At 36.2% G+C, this 13590-nt stretch overlaps 2 long non-coding RNA genes across 2 annotated transcripts in view; one reads left to right on the forward strand and one right to left on the reverse strand.

Moving 5' to 3' along the window:
- Positions 1 to 13590, reverse strand: part of LOC143367769 (uncharacterized) — a 231249-nt gene that overhangs the window by 69062 nt on the left and 148597 nt on the right. The gene's annotated exons all lie outside the window — the stretch shown is intronic.
- Positions 2745 to 7973, forward strand: LOC143367807 (uncharacterized). The gene is made up of 2 exons (XR_013085106.1): positions 2745 to 7081; positions 7328 to 7973. It is a non-coding gene; the product is annotated as an uncharacterized LOC143367807 (long non-coding RNA).

Consider the following 13590-nt stretch of genomic DNA (forward strand, 5'->3'; position numbering starts at 1 on the left):
TCGATTTAGAATTTTATTTATTCGTTTCTTTGTTTTCTCGGCGCTTCTAAAGTCGTTCTTCTTTCTTACCTAAATACACACTCTTAGAGCTGTGTTCGAAATATAGTCTGACGTGTAAGTTTGTTTTTATTAACCGACTTCAAAATTGAGGTTATGTAACCCCCGTATAACTCCTTAACATATGGACCGATTTTGATAATCTTTTTTTTATTCGAAAAAGGGCGATGCCCCGGTGGTCCCATCCTACACTGCATCAGTATTGGCCAAATATTTTGCCAGTTCTGGTTAATAATAAAGAGACTCTTGTTACATAATTATTATTTTTTTTTGTACGTACGCGCATATCCCCTCAGCATGTTGTGTTAATATATATAAAACTAAAGAGTCATAAATAAAAAAAAAATAAAAATGAAAACCGACCTCAAAAAAAATAAAAATGCACTAAAAAGTCAAAAATATTTTTTCCCTTATTTAACCTACGACTCATATTTTTTTAAGTCCGCGCTTCATCAATTGCGCTGTGAAAATCTGGCGCCGACTTAAAAAATATCAGAGTCGTAGATTGAATATGGGGAAAAAACATTTTTTACTTTTTAGTACTTTTTTATTTTTTTGAAGTCGGTTTTAATTTTTTTTTTAATTTTTTTATGTGACCAGCAGTTAAGCCAAATTTACGAAATCCATATTCTTACGTGATCGATGCACGTTAATAAGAGGCGTGGCTATTTAAAAATCGGACGGCCGGTGTATATTCGACTTGTTTAAAAGTCTTACGATTTAATCCCCTTCGATGTATTCCCCTCCCTATTTACACACCGCTGCATACGAATTTTCCACTGTTCAAAGCAGTGCTGGAGCTCGTCGGCTAACAGGGTTTTTAAAAGGTTTTCCGTTTTCATTTTTAACACTTCCACGCTGTGAAAATGGATCCCCCATAATGCACTTCCGGTCAGATCCAGGGAATATAATGGGTGCTCTAGTATTGGAACGCAGTTATTCTCTAAAAATTACTTGGCGCAGACATTACGTGGAGAAACCAACCGCCATTCCTCCACAAGTGCGGCCTTTCCTTCCACGATCTTTCAAAAAACGTACAAGGAACATCACCCAACTGTTACACGCCGAATTTGGTGAGACTCGGCATGCAGGTAGAGTACATTAAAATATTGGACATATATTTTGTTTTAACGGTAGAAATTTGGGGGTGAAATTACCCTTCATAGTTGGGGGTTGGAAGATTTCAAGGGTGAATTAAATTTTTTTTTCTCTTGTTATTGTTTAATTTAAACGTACTTTAATGCGAGAATTTTCTAAGATTTTATTATGTAATTTGGATTTTCTCAAAATGATATTTTAACAAACGATAACCAAAATTTCTCGGGAACGAGTGGAGCGATTCAGTTGGAATTTGGAACAGAGATTTTTGATAGAATTCTTTAGTGTTTGTCATAGGATTTTTTTTTTAAACGCCGTAGTTCATTTTTTGAAATTAACCCTGCCAATTTTCAACCGGTTGTTATATAAAAACTATTCCTTAAATTAAGTCTAAAAAATTCTGAGATAAAGTTTTAACATTGTAGAAAATATGCACATCGTAGAAAGTTGACATTTAAAGTGTCTGTGTTTTCTGCTTAAAAAAATTACAGGGTTAGTTTTACCCAGTGTGACAAACGAGGGTTAAAAAGGATGATTTATTACTGCAATATCGCCAAAAAATTGGTATCTTTAAAATCGGCTACAACAAAAACTAGATTCTGTCATGCAGTTTAAGATAATTTTTTTTCTTCCAAATATTAATTGTTGGAGATTTTTTGGTTACCGCGGAAGCTGTTCTGAAAAAATTGCCTAAAATAAAGTGCTATAATATATTCAATCTCCATAGTTTTCGACTAAACTTTACACAGTCGTTACATTAAAATTAGAGTATGTATTTTAAGACGCATAAAAGGATTCTTAAGGTAGTTCCTGAATATTTTACTAAGTTCAAGAATTCTTTTAAATTTCGTCTAAAACTAATTTCGAATACAAGAAACCCTTGTACAAAGTTTAAAATCGATTTACCACATAGTTATCGAGAATTTGTTAATTAAAGTTGACGCATTTTAACACAGTGGCATATGATGTTGGAAAAAGGAGGTTATAGTTTCAGTTTTTCTTCTGAAACAGGAAAACTATATTCAAGAAGTGTACCAAAATTGGCACAAAAGTTCACCGAAATGTCACGAAATGAATTAATTAATTTCTGCGAAACTGACCGCATGGTTTCTTCGTAAATGCCCATTAAAAATAGGTTTGCGTGCAAATATTTTAGAAACTATATATACGTAGAGCAGTCAACGTGGCAACGTCGCACAATCGACATGTTCAGACATTTAAATAGCGAACGACGATTCAAATTCATATGAACATTTTTTTCTGACATTTAGGTTATAAAAGACGCTCCGAATGTATGCGACGTTGCCAGATCTGCTGCCCCAATTCACTACGCTAACCAATTTAATATTCTATTTCCGTGTTACAATTATTTATATTAACATTGAACTTTTTAAAATATATATACATGATGTTAAAAATTAATATTATTTCTATAGTATCATACTACTTTATATTTATCGTTTATTACCCAACTCTAATTTTACTAACATAGTTGGTTAGGAACTACCTTAAGTTAGAAAATATTTTTAATGAAAAAAAAATTGTCAAAGCTCACCCTGGTTTTTCTAGTCCCAGGTGTATGTTGCCCCTTTAATCTATTAAGTCGTAACATATGAAATGTCCGTTTGACCGCTTCAGATTATTTATCTAGAATCTAGATAAAAAAATATATCGTTTTTCCGGAATATGCTTTTAATAAAATGGTTTGTCGATTTTTGTCTGAAATAGTGTTGAAAATTCTTCAGAATTCTCTTTGCAACGGCACAATAAATAGCCAGGAGATGCAAGTGATTTTCCTTTATGAGTTTAACTGGGTCATTCTGCGGCCGAAACCGTGCGTAATATTCATATGCACAGCTTTTGGGGAGGGTAGTGCTAATGAACGTGCCATATAAATATTCGTCCTTGGTTTTCCAAATTTTGTTATTTAAATTATTTTATTCTTTATCTGTTTTTTTTTTATTATTTTATTTTATCGTACTGACAACAATTGGAAGTATTCCATCAAAAATTGAATAAACAACATGCGATAATGGTAAACAAGCGAGGCCTCAATGTTCCCTTCACGCAGTGTTGCCACCCTAGATTTTTGAATGCCCGTAGGGAAGAACTGAAAATTCTGTAGAATTCCGTAGATGCTCTCGTGGAAGATCTGTAGATCTGCGGATGTTTTTATGAATGTAAATCACAAGGCAAAAAACTGTTCATTACAGTTCTTACAGATGTATAAAATTATGTCAAGTTAGGTGTATATATACAGGGCGTAAACAGTACAATGAGGAGTCAAATTTTGAGGGTGGTAGAGATCAAAGTGTTCATTTTGCAATAATAATGCCTTAAAGTTAGCAGTACAGTTTATATCTGTGAAACAAACATATTGGTATTAGGTATATTTTATTGATATAATCCTTATAATGAGGTATTAAAATTATTGATTTATTTATAAGTTTTTAAAAAACTGTTTTTAACTCTGCGAGAGGCGCTACTGGGTAAAATTTACCACAGAGGCGCTAGTTGCGAAAATATGAAGACTGAGTTTTTGTTACAATTTTTTAAAGAACTTTAATAAAGATTTTAAGATATTTCATAAATTTTGTTCGATTCTTAAAACACTGTACTTTAACATAAAAATTACAAAGTTAAAAAAAAATATTCTGAAACCGTGATTTTTTACGTTTCAATTTTGGGTATTTTTCACCCGGTAACGACAACCTGTGTTGCAATATGGGGTGCGCCTCCCGCCGGGTTAATAAATATATATAATATGCATGTACATAACTTATTCATCACTTATTTCGTCATCTGCATCAGATTTGTTTTTAAAATGCCGTTTAAAAATTCTTAAGCAGAGTGCTGAATTCCTCGTTCTATTTTAATAATGACCAGCGTCCATGGCCGTGATGAAACACCGGTTCCCGTATGATCAGCGACGTTAAACATCACGGGCGGCGTACTGGGGAAAGATGGGTGACCGACGACCAACCTGTCTCCCCGGTGCGTCGCTGCTGCTGGGACCCCGAAGGAGAGAGGAGGGAAAACAGGAAAAATTGAGGACGACTATTGAAACGTCATCCTGTGTTAGAAAAACACACAGGAAAACCAAAATACAACAATTTTAATAATGGCTGTACATACATGAATACACGTGCCACGTGTCGGTGCCGCAAACTGGATCGGAACCGGGAGACTAGTAGTAGTGACAAATGTTCACTACAATAAATTGATTCATTCGTTGGTCATATTACGAACAAAAAAAGGAAAAAAGGGGACCAAAAAAAAAATACTAGGAACACGTAGATTTCGGTTTGGAATCCGTAAATCCCTAGGCAATACAAAAAATTCCCTAGATCTACGGAAAAATCCGCAGAGGTGGCAACACTGCCTTCATGATAACGCGCTGGCTCTCACATGTTTCGCGAGTGTCGTTAAAACAGTTGCGCGAATTAAAATACGAAGTTTTACGCCATCCACCATATTCACCCCATCTCTCCCCAACTGGTTATCAAATTTTTTGTACATCCGGATAGCTATTTAAATGACAAAACATTTTCAAATACAGAACAAGTAGAAAACCCGTTCTCTGGTTGTATAAAATCCGCAACAACGATATTTGTTTTTACAAAAGTGTGTCGAAAAGTAAAAGCATATTTATTTTAACCAAAGAAAACAGGCGTTTCATATTTTACGACCAAAGCTACAATTTCCACCGTTTTGTTAGCTATGGCACCAGCGACGGTTACAGAAAGTGCAATCTGTTTTTTAAATAGCCATACCTCGCGCGTAGGGTGTAAAAAAATAATATTTACATAGTACATAAATTGTCCTTTGTACTTGGAAGTTTATTATTTCAGGTACATTCGGTTGGCAGTTTGTAAATAAATCTGGTTTTAATGATGGGACACCCTGTGAACCGCAAAATACGTTTTTTTTTGTAAAAGGAACTTTAAATAGTGATTTACTTGTACATAAGATTGGGTACGTTGTGTGAATGAGGCTTTCCATTATTTTTACTTCCTAATAACCATCCGAATTTTCAATGTGCCACAAATGTTTATAAATTCTAAGTTAAGCTGATTATTTCTTAGGTTATTAATATCTGAAATTCCTGTTTATTAAATCTGTTTTATTTATTTTTAATCAGTTCTGAGGACCACAAATACTGGTATAGTTTATTTACGTCTAAATGTGTGATTGATTTAAATCATTTTTACGCGCCACTCATTCAACAAATGTTACAAGCTCAGGATTGAGTCAGCGGAAACCTATGTTCGCATTGAGTACCTGATTCCTTGCAGGCTTCGAAGATACTTTCAATTTTTATTATGACTTTTATTGCCAGTGAAATTTTTATTGTAGTTATACACACTGTTTCAATTACACAATGTAATATTATATATGATCGCATAGTACCGGATTGGATCATTTATTAAAATTGGATAAATTTTAAATATGTGTTGATGATTGTAATTCTCTAATAACAAGTAGATTTCAAATCACGAGTATGATTTTGAAATAATATCTTTATTTTCTCTCCGTGTGTAAGAGTTGGGCATTAACTAAATAAAATATTATTTAAATAACGGGTCGAATAAAAGTTACTTTAACTTTAAATTATTTATTCGACGAATAAAGTTAATCTTTTAACTTTTCAAATTATTCGACGTCGAATAAAATTAAAGATAAAGTTGAAGTTACAGATAAAGTTAAAGTTGAAAGATTTATTCGACGCTGAAGTTGAAACGATCGACAAATAAAAAAATTAAATTTATTTGCCGAATAAATTCTCGTCGAATAAAAAAATTAACTTTATTCGACGAATAAATTCTCGTCGAATAAAAAAATTAACTTTATTCGCCAAACAAGTTTAACCCGGTGTAACTTTATTCAACACATGACGAATAATTTTTTTTAACTTTTATTCGCTATACGTAATTTTTATTTAAATACAATTTTGGCCCATTTCTGTCACGTGTGGATTTTAAAAAATTGGTTTGCTGCTACTACAAGTATGAGTCTTTTCGAACAGTATCAGGTGTGACAGTCAAATACTTTCTCCAGCCACATACAATTTTTCTTCATTTTTAGTAAGTATTATCCAACTCTTTATCATCACTTCTAATTATACTATATGAATGTTTACGTTTTGTTTCGCGTGTTTCGTCGTTTTGTTATCTGTCTGAAAACATATTACCCGAGAATTTAGGGTGCACATAATTATCATTGCGGTGTATTTTCAAGCCATTAACATGCACCCCTTAGGTTCAAAAATGTGTCCCCTATTTCATACTATCGTACTTAATATTGTTCAACATTATTCCTGTTATCAATAGAAAAACTTTGTACCGTTACCTTATTCAGCGCCATTTCTCACAGCATCCCGAGTCAATGCACGAAACAGCAGCAATAAAGATGATTCTTAAACGATCACTACTCAATATTGTTAATGATAATTAAGTATAGTTAATCGATCGAGCTGTGAAAAACTAAAACCGAAATGAACGAAGCGAACCAATGAACGTCAACCGACTTGCAGCTTAATTTGAAAGGAAAATTATTTACGCACCCTTGAATTAACAAAACGATATGTTTTTTTTTTTAAATTCAAATTCACTAGCCGCGATTCGCATACGAGCATCGATTTCTGCGATTCGCTTCGTGAATTTCCTTCTCTCGTTCGTTTTTCTAAAATTGTAGTTCTTCTACGGTTTTTAGGTAAGGGAGACTACCGTTCACGTTCACCCTCTCTGTTTCCTAAACGATTAAGCGCCGTGCGTCGTAAATTCCACTTTCCGGATCGAGTCCTCCGAGGGGCAATTTTAGGAGAGTTGCGCGCCAAGCGGTAATGCAACTTCACGGCCTTATAACATTTGATATCAGCGCGACATTGGCCGCCTTCCGTTTCCATCCCGACGACAGACCCGGGGGTGTCTTAGAGCATATAGACATGGAGGTCTCACTGAGAGCCCGAAACTGTCGCCAACATCGCGCGAGAGAGGTGGAACGAGGGACTCCCATTCGCTCGCAATGCGCATGCGCCGGTGTACGCCTCTCACTCGCGCCACCTGGCGCATGTTTTTTTCCCTCGCGCGATGTTGGCGACAGTTTCGAGGACAGGAGACATAAGGGGACTTCCAGTAGTATATATGATCTAAGGGTGGGGAGGGGGGGGGAGGTACGTTAAAAACAAAGAAGAACAACAATTTGCGAAGCTCGAGATGTAATCGTTCGACGCGATAATACCACGTGATTGTGATACGAGATGGGGAAACCGTTAACGTCGACGGAAGACGAAGATTACCAATTAAGTAGTAAAGCTAACAAACCACATAGGGGTAGGTAATTTTTTTAGATGATCATGGAAATAAGATACAGGGAATACCTATACAGAGGCGCGCGTGCACACGGGGACGGAGGAAGAAAAACACGAGAAAACGAAAAGAAAAATAACAATTAGCTGTGCGCGTGTACGTATAGAATTAAGCGGGGCGAGATTTTATCCACGATGCAGGCGCGAGGTGATTAAGGTAATTAATTAAGGGCTGTATTAATCGGCACACAATTAGGGAACGATAGGAAGGTATACAATACGAACGATTAATTAAACATTAGAGTAACTCTATTATACTGATCGATTAATTAAATGCATACATGTGCGTGTATACATTAATAACAGCAACGTAAACGATGTTCTTGTATACATAAATAATAATAATAATAATACCATTATTATTACTATCATTATATATTATACATACAAATATATTATATTGTATACACATTAGTGAATGTTCAATGTTGAAATAAAATACATATATGTACGTTGTTTACACCATATGAGAGTTCTCCTGTATATTATTTCATACCTCGGAGCAGGGGGGAGCGGGGACAAACGTAACGGCGTCATGAAAGTAACTCGCCTTCTCCCACCTTCCCATAAACATTTCCGAAACGTTTACTTTACGCAGTCACATGTGTATAGTGTTTCTTTTATTGTACTGACAAGGAGAGGTTCCCAGGTGTCCGCCTCCGATTGCTTTGAATCTTTTATATGTTTTAGAGGACCGAAAAATAAGATATACGTGTTTTTTTATAGCGGCCTGCTTGAATGTTTAAGGGGTGAAACCACCCCCCAAAGTTATAAGATTTTCAGGTGTTCATCTCCGTTTGCTTTGGTTTTTGGATATGTTTTGGTGAATCGAAAAATAAGAAATACGTGTCTTTTTATTTTGGCCTGCTTGAATGTTTAAAGGGTGAAACCACCCCCCCAAAGATCATAAGAATAGTTCGTGCCCGCCTCCGATTGTTTTGAATTTTTTATATGTTTTAGAGGACTGAAAAATAAGATATACGTGTTTCTTTAAAGCGGCCTGTTTTCATATTTAGGGGGTGAAACCATCCCTCTAAGTTATAAGACTTCCAGGTGTCCATCTCCGATTGCTTTGGTTTTTGGATACGTTTTGGTGGATCGAAAAATAAGAAATACGTGTCTTTTTATTTTGGCCTGCTTGAATGTTTAAGGGGTGAAACCACCCCTAAAGATCATAAGAATAGTTGGTGCCCGCCTCCGATTGCTTTGAATTTTTTATATGTTTTAGAGGATCGAAAAATAAGATACACGTATTTTTTATAGCGGCCCGTTTTCAGATTTAGAGGGTGAAACCAACCCCCCAAATTATAAAATTTTCAGGTGTTCATCTCCGATTGCTTTGATTTTTGGATATGTTTTAGAGGACCTAAAAATAAGAAATGCGTGTCTTCACCCCCATATCTTTACATATCCCCAAAGTTTCATAATTTTTTTAATTTCCCGGGTTGGGGATCTTCCCTTGTAAGTTCGACTCCCAATCATGCGGCAAAGGAATCCGCGTGCAATGCGGAATCGAGGACCGAAGACAGCGACTAGGAGGCTTCTACATCGATCCTAACACCATATAAAAACCGATACGGCGAGCTTTCTCTCGTATTTGAGCCGATTAGCGATCAAGCCAGAATCGGTTTAAGCTTAAATAAAATTTTCATTTAAATCTACGGTGAGTTCCAACTCTTTAACCAGCCAAGGATCCAACTACGTTCTGTTCCCACTTACCTATCCCGTTCCTGGCACCATCATCCAAACTACCGTAGCCTGGCGGACGACTTCGCAGAGGATAACCCACGGTAGGTGAATGTCCCAATTTCTGCGCTTTTAAGGGTTCAAGTCCACTGTGACGGTTTGAAAAATTAAGCTCTTTTAAAGATTTTTTTCTCCGTAGATACAACATATAATGCAATAATTATTTTTGGTATTCATTAAGCTACTCTTATATTATACAAAAAAATTTAAAAGAATTTTTTTTAATTTGTTTTAAAACTTTAAACGCAATTATCTCAAAACGACATTTTTTCAACTGGTACAGGTGATTGCAAAAGAACTATTTGACCAATCAGTCTGCAATTTTTACTCGTTATTCAGCACATCAGTGGCTATAGCCGGGACCACGGAAACCTTTTTTAATTAACCACTTCCTACTTTTTACAAGGCGAAGTGATTGAAAAATTCACCGTATTTCGACACTTAAATTTCAAACCTCCGCCATTTTGTTAATTTTTTATCAGTAAAAATAATCCTGGTTCCGGCGATAACCACACTCATAATGATTACAACACACTTTGAATTTTCTGTTTCAAATGCGTCGTTCTCCCGGAATCAACTGCACCAGCATTCCATCGCTTTCTCAAGGCGTTTACTTCAGTGCAATATATATTTTAAAAAAAAACTGTTAAAAAATTAAAATAGATTTTTTTATACTGTCAATAAGTGTATTAATATGTAGACAAAAAATTATTTACGTTTGACATTCCGTTTACTAAAAAATAAATCCCAAAAAATGACAATTTTTCACGACTTCACAGTGGACCCTTAAGAGTAACGGGCAATTTGTACACTAAATAAAATTATCTTCAATAAAATTAATTTAATAAATTTACTTTTAAATCCAATTTCAAAACTATATTAAAATAGTTTATCCAAAAATTGAATTTAATGTAATTCATGAAACCTATAATAATCTACATTTTGACTTGAATTATTATTTCAATAGAATATTACAAAAATGCCCGTTACTCGTCATAAAGAAGGTGTAAAAAATTTGTTTGTGATCAAAATTTGCAGAATAATTAATTAATTCTTTAATAATAAATGAACCAGCCGGAAACTATTTAAGAAACATATTTCAAGACGATTAACTATTAGTAATTTGTAATTAAATATAATGCTCTAAATGTCCCCATTTCTGCTCATAAAAAATAGCGATGTTCGCATTTCTACTCACCATTTGTACCAATTTCTGCTTACATAATACGTTCCCTTTTCAGGTTAGAATAAGTTACATCTTATATGGAGATGTTTTATAACACAACAGTAAAGCATAAAACAATGATAAACAAAAAATAAAATGCCTTCGAATAGAAATAGAGGTTACAGCATGTATTGAATAGTGAGGTTATGTTACTAAAATTTTGGTGAGTAGAAATGCGGACATGGCGGTGATTCACTTGACCCTAAACCTAATCACCAGTTTTCTACTTAAAAAAAAAATTAAAAATAGTAAAAAAATCTACATCCAGAGCACAATATAGTATCTGTTTTTGTTATTAAATAAGAATTTTTACTGAAAACGCTATTTTCTGCCCAATTATCGAATACCAATAGCGACGCTGTTCCTTAGCACAATCAGCTAGAACACGGTCAAAAAATCATGAATTATTTTGTTGCAACTATAGTACTATAATTCAAACGTAACGCTTACAATAATAAGAAAAATACGAAATGAGCAGAAATTGGGACATTCACCTTATACGATGGAATTTTCCCGGAGAATCACACCCCACGGTAACTCGTAACAATAGGAGGAATTCGTTATTATTACTGTCGGCACGTGAAAGTTTCTTGAAAGCAATATATTTTACATGAATTTTAGTACGAAACGTAATTTAATTGGGGTCCATATTTATTTTTAATTACTCGTTTAATATTTCCCTCTACTACTCGCTCATCACTTTTTATCTTCATGAAACGTTTTAATTATAACGCATTCCACGCATCTAATTACACATTCTTCTTTATAAAACGTAAAATTAATAACACTGGCCAATGTCTCTAAAAATAAGAGTGATATGGAATTCTTGTTTTTTCTTATTTTTTTTTTTTAGTAGAAATTGTTTGGAATGTAGAGGCACGTTTAAACATGTGCCACGCGCGTTGCAGCACACCCTTGAAGCGGTCGTAAAGGGTCGATCGTAATGGGTCAACGAACAGCGAACCGCCTCGTGCAACGTCAAGTCAAGCACACGAATGCTTGCACGCATCGTCGAAAGCATCAAATGGGATACGTGTGTGCTAATGATACGTGTGCAACATTGACGAGTGTGTTAAAACAAATGTAATTATTCGTTTTTCAAGTCCAATCGTATTTTCATAATTAAAAAGTAAATGTAAGTGAATTTAAAAGTAAATATTTCGTCGCTCTTTATCGCTCATTTCGACGCTTGATTTTGTATTGAATTGATTTATACCCTGTCAGCCTTAAGGCCGTCGCGCATTTTAGCCGTTCGCGACAATTAATTAAGTATTATTAATTTCTTCGGTTCTCAAAGCTTCCCTAAAATGCGCGACGGCCTTTAAAGTTTAAAGTGACATTTCACCATCGTAATTTTATTGTAGTACTAACAAACTACCACCGCGCTTCGATGCGAGCCTAAGAGATATTAAGAACTCCGTGAAACCATATTTCACTCCTTTTCACCACCCCCTAGGGGTTGATTAGGGCAAAATCCTGAAATTCGTTTTTAGGCATTTATGTGGGTAACCTTTTGAAGTAAAAACGAAGTTGATATCTAATCGGGTTGAAGAGATTTTAAAAACTCCGTGGAAGCACATTTTATCCCTTTTCACTCCCTTAGGGGTTGATTAGGGCAAAATCCTGAAATTCATTTTTGGGCATTTATGTGGGTAATCTTTTGAAGTAAAAACCAAGTTGATATCTAATTGGGTTGAAGAGATTTTAAGAAATCCGTGGAAGCACATTTCATCCCTTTTCACTCCCTTAGGGGTTGATTAGGGCAAAATCTTGAAATTCGTTTTTAGGCATTTATGTGGGTAACCTTTTGAAGTGAAAACCAAGTTGATATCTAATTGGGTTCAAGAGATTTTAAGAAATCCGTGGAAGCACATTTCACCCCTTTTCATTCCCTTAGGGGTTGATTAGGGCAAAATCCTGAAATTGGTTTTTAGGCATTTATGTGGGTAACCTTTTGAAGTAAAAACCAAGTTGATATCTAATTGGCTCGAAGAGATTTTAAGAACTCCGTGGAAGCACATTTTATCCCTTTTCACTCCCTTAGGGGTTGATTAGGGCAAAATCCTGAAATTCGTTTTTAGGCATTTATGTGGGTCACCTTTTGAAGTAAAAACCAAGTTGATATCTAATTGGGTTGAAGAGATTTTAAGATCTCCGTGGAAGCACATTTCACCCCCTTTCACTCCCTTAGGGGTTGATTAGAGCAAAATCCTGAAATTGGTTTTGAGGCATTTATTTACTCATCATCTGCTGCATGCGGTCTCTGCCGTTTACTGATTCACACTGGCAGACCAGCGACGACGCGTCTCGACACGGACCGTCACGAACCGGCAAAACGTTCTTCGCGACCATGTCGACCGGCGTCGGTTCGTGCCGTAGACGGAACGTTGCAGGTCGGTGCCGGATAGTGTAAAGGTCGGTTTAAGGCCTGCGCACACATATCTGTTGCGTGTCAGTTCCATATCCGTCGTGTCAGTGGTAAGAAGAAGAGGGGTGTCGAGTGTCTCTTCTTCTTCTTCTTACCACTGACGAGACACTCGACACCCCTCTGTCTCGTCAGTGGTAAGAAGAAGAAGAAGAGACACTCGACACCCCTCTTCTTCTTACCACTGACACGACGGATACGGAACTGACACGGAACGGATATGTGTGCGCAGACCTTTATACAGCCACCGAGCCGGGCCGTCCGTGCCATACCGAACGTCTATGCTAACCTTATGGATAGCGAGTAGCCGCCGAGCTCGGTGGAAACTTGGCGGCTCCTCGTTGCCCATCCGGCCCGTGCATCGTCTCAACGAGCGGCCACCGAGCCCGGGCCCAACGGGTAACAAGGAGCCCCCGAGTTTCCACCGTGCTCGGCGGCTCCTCGCTGTCCATAAGCTTAGAGGACGAAGATCACCCACAGCAGCAAGGACACCAAGGGCGACCGGGATAAAGAAGAGGAACCAGGAGAACAAAAGGCACATGTATTAACAGGGAAGGAACTTTACATGTACAGTTGCAGGATGAGAAGAAAGAAGAAGAGGACCACCGAGGCACCGACAAAAACAAAGACAAGACGACCACGCTGACAGACGTGACAACGACATGGACATGG

The sequence above is a fragment of the Andrena cerasifolii genome, chromosome 4 (assembly GCF_050908995.1).
Source record: "Andrena cerasifolii isolate SP2316 chromosome 4, iyAndCera1_principal, whole genome shotgun sequence".
Taxonomy (NCBI): Eukaryota; Metazoa; Arthropoda; class Insecta; order Hymenoptera; family Andrenidae; genus Andrena; species Andrena cerasifolii.